We start from the raw sequence: 4,690 nt of genomic DNA, 5'->3' as shown, positions 1-4,690 counted from the left end.
CACTGTCTTTGCTAGAGAAAAGAACTTCTCAAGGAACTTCTAACCAAGATCATCCCATGTTGTTATTAAGCTAGTAGAGAGCGCATTCAACCATGCTTTAGCTTTATCTCTCAACAAGAAAGGAACAAGCCTCAAACAAATTACATCATCTATGACACTATTGTGTTTGAATAGCTAGCTTTCAACTGCTCGATGGAATTCCTTATACCAAAGAAACAACATAATCCCTTAAGCAATGATTTTAAACTACTATGCACCCTTGGATTTGCTATTCACCTTATTGATCAGCCATTGTATATTTTGAGCAACACCTTGGTGATTCTCTCATCAAAGTTTGCAAAATGTTCCCTCAATTTCTGGATCGTATGGAATAATCACTAAGTTGTTTGCTCTTTTCACACAAATTTATAATTCTCTTACAAGGCCTTTATTGCTTTTAAAGTAAGAAACAATTTCCTATTTTTATTGATCACCCAAAATTAAAATAGATGGTATTTCAGTGCTCTTAAAACTCCATAAATCATTAGTCAAACTCATGAAAAAGCTACTAGAAATTTTCAGCAAGTGTGTTTAACAATTAAACACAAAATTCATGAAGAATTAAGCCACCAAAATAGCTGTCAAAAGTTTTTTGTATTGAATCTTTATTGTTTTGGAACTCGAAAACATGATTTTTATGAACCTTTTTCATACTGAATCAAGTTTGGACGAAACATGCAGTAATTTAACTTGATAAAACTAATTTTTAATAATTAAAAACTGCTCATAGCACTTTCCCAATGTTAGGAAAAATAATTGGCACATTAGTCCCCAAAACACCTTAAAACTATTCGGTTTTAACTTAGCTTTGCAAGCCTTTTAATCCATTCATTAATTCTTCAACTAAACATGATTTTAAACCTTTTAAAACATGTTTTGATGAATTAATTACATGTTATCCAGATTTGAATTAAAATAGAAAAGAAAATTTTAAAGCAAGCCTTTAAAATTGATATATACCAAATCAACATACAAATCAATCTTATTCATTATCACCAAGAATCAAACATGCGAATCACATGATAAACATCAAACAATGGCTTTGATACCACTGCTAGGATTCAACCTCATGCTCAAACATGAAAAATAATCAATAAATTAAAATATAACGCAGCGAAAAATAAATTAACATTTAATTAGAGAAACAATCGAATCTTACAGGATCAATGTTTGTGTTTTTCATGTAACTATCAAATAAATTATAAACACTCATAGGTTTAAGAGTTACATACCTTGCTTTAGATATCTAAACCAAGTGCCAATTAAATCCAAAAATAATTGCTTCTTCACTTTTAGGATTTGTCAAATCTTCAGGCACCCAAGTGTTTGGCCTTTAACAGTAATCCACACAGCGACTGAATAAGACATTCTCCAAGGTAGGATTTTACTTGTGCTAGCAAGTTTTGTTTTTAAAATAAAAAGACCAAAATTCTTACCCAATATTATTTTTGTCAAACAAAGAAAACTATTTTTCTTTTCTTATCTTATGAAACGGTTGAAAAGTGGTTGAAGGCTTCATGCTTTTAGTTTGCTAATATAACATATTTATATAACCAAACTAATTTGTAACCCTAAATACAATAGTTGTATTTTAATTAAATTAAGTCTCTGAGAACTTCATTAATTTATCACTTTATTTTGGTCTCTTTCAATTAAGTCCAACTTAATTAAATTATCCTTATTTAATCCCAATTATGTCACTTAATATTTGTGACCCATTAGGCTTCTAACATGTTGGCAATAAATATAAATCCTAATCAAATATTAATTTAATAATTAATTTATATTTATAGATCATGAGCGGCATCTTCTTGGTCGAAATTCGATAAAAAAAAAAGAGAGAGAAATCATCTTATTACCATCTGGTGCCTTCAATTCCACACTTTGTCCACTCAAAGTTCTTGTTGAAGGTATTCTTAGAGAATAAGTGGTAAGCTGATTTGGTGGAGAAATCAAGCTTTCGGAATAGAAAGTGAATTTGCTACAATGCACTAGAATCAAGATTTGATTGCATTGCAATGAAAAAGTAAGAACACTAATCCTTTAGTGTTCTTTTTTTTTTCTTTTTTTTTTGTGATTAAATGATTTGCAATATGCTAGCATGGTTCATGTGTTTTATTTTGTTATCCACATGGTTTTATTTATGATTTGTTTATAATAATAGTATAAAAAATAAAATAAAATAATTTTTTTAAACTCATAGTTTACACCAATCGCATCTAGGCATAAAGATCCAATTCCATCAAAACCAGCCAAAATGAGATCACACTTACTTTGATGAGTGAAATTCCCACTTTTCTAGCTTTAATCAACTAATAGAAGTGCTTAAGAATCAGAAAGGCAAAGCTTAGAAAACCATCAACCAAAAGGAACTTCAAACCTTCTTAAACTAATCTTGAATGGTTGGACAAACAAAAAAGGTAAAGTATCAATCCCCACTTGAATAAACATAATGGATTAATTGCCCTTTAGTCCTTGCCTCCTCAATTTACATAACTCACCTCCTTTATTTTTCTTTTGAATTTAGTCTCCCAAATTAATTTTTCAATTTGGTCCTCTAACTTTTCTTTCTTTTCAATTTAGTCTTTCTCCTAAACTTTTCTTTATTTTCAAGTTCTTGCAGTTAGAAATATCTTCTCTTCAAAAGATTGATTTTTCTCAACACGAAATACTTTTGGAAGCTTAGAATCAATCTCTTCCCTTCTTAACACAGAATGCTTCTAGAAGCTGAAAATCGATCTCTTCCCTTCAAAAAAATTGATTCTTCTCAAGATAGAGTCAATCTTTTCTCTACAAAAGATTGATTTTTCTCAACACAGAGTCAATCTTTTCTCTTCAAGGCATCGATTCTTGTTGAAACAAAATACTTAGTTTTGCCACTTGAGAATCGACTTCTCCTTTCTTAGGGGTTGATTCTTTCCAAGGCAAATTTCAAATTTAGGCCATTTTCTAGCTTCTTTTCTATTCTTTTATCCATCATATGCCTTTTTTCTCTTAATTTTGACTTAGCAAATGAGTCTAAACTCCCACACACCTAGCTTTCTGAACATTTCATGCATATTCTCATATTTACTTATGGCCATCTCATCTCAACCATCATGGCATCAAACATGCTTGTGTATTACAAGCTCATATAGCACATAGTTTCTCATACTCCAATCCATGTGCAACTTAGTTTTCATACTTAAATTTTTTACCCTAATCTGGGGTGTTACAAATTATATCAAAACAATATATTTTTAACAAAAAATAAACATTTAAATTTATATTTTCCAGCTAAAAGTGTTAACAATTTATAAATTTTAATTTTAAAATAAATAATAATAAGGATAAAAATAATTATAATTATAAGTTGCCATTGAAAAGCCTTGACATAAAGTAATAAGAATTAACGTAAAAACTTATAAAGGTTGAACAAGCATATTTAAAATGTGTGAGACTTAATATAGCATGTCAATTAAGTCCAAAAAATGTAATTTTTGTAAAAAATAGATATTTAAATTTATATTTTCAAGCTAAAAGTATTTAATGATATATAAAATTTAATTTAAAAATAGATAATAATAAGAATAAAAATAATTATAGTGAAAATTAACAATTGAAAAACCTTGACCTAAAACTATAAAAATTAATGTAAAAAGTCATAAAAGTAGAACAAACATTATTAAAATTCTAAAGTAAATGCGTGAGAGTTAACATAACATGTCAATTAAGTAAAAAAATCTAATTTTTGTGAAAATTAAACATTTAGATATAATGTTAATATTAAAAAGAATAATATTCTTATATTTTAAGGGAAAATAGAGTAAAAATAAAAGTGAAATAATATTTAAAATAAAATAGATAAGTTTAAAAATTACCTACATTGTTAACATAAAATGAATAAGTTTAAAAATTATTTATGTTGTTTACAGTGAGGTTAGACTTACTGTAGTGATCACCCTGGTTTTGGCTTTAAGTAATAAATAATATACTTTTAAAAAAACGAATAAAGGTAAAAAGTTTTATCACACAAAGTGCAAAAATCTAATTTTAGTTTTTTTAAATTATCTTTATTAAAAATAATCTGTATCCTTTCAAATTCTCAAATTCGCTTTACAAATCTTTACATAAAAAATTAAAAATGTGAATGTTAATATGAGATTATCTTATTTTAATGTAAATATATGAAAATAAAGATAAAAGATATAAAATTGAAGTAAACATTGATAAAATATAGATGTAAATATATTTGAATATAGATAAAATATTAAAATGTTAAAAAAAATTATGCTTAGCTTTTTATATTTTAAAGAAAAAATAGTTGGAATAAATTTTCTTAAACGTACATGTATAATAATGGTGAAAATTATTCTTTACTTGTCTAAATATAATATTTAAGTATTGACAACATTTTCAATAAAAATTCTAATACATGGCATCTAACACCATTTTAATGTATGAGTTTAACTTAAACTTTAATATCATGTAGCATTATATTTAAATATTAATATTTATATAATACATAATATACATAACTTTATGTATATGTTAACGTTAACAATAACTAGCCCTTCTTTTTTTTTTTGAAAAGTCAGATGAATTTTATTAATCAGTAAAAATCGATTACAAAATGTACAGGGCATGATTGGAGATTGCCGGCTCAACCAAA

Source organism: Theobroma umbraticum, unplaced genomic scaffold (genome assembly GCF_002168275.2).
Source record: "Theobroma umbraticum cultivar Fairchild unplaced genomic scaffold, ASM216827v3 scaffold_299.0, whole genome shotgun sequence".
NCBI lineage: Eukaryota > Viridiplantae > Streptophyta > Magnoliopsida > Malvales > Malvaceae > Theobroma > Theobroma umbraticum.
The sequence above is the reverse complement of the archived record's forward strand: the minus strand, read 5'-3'. Positions refer to the sequence as shown.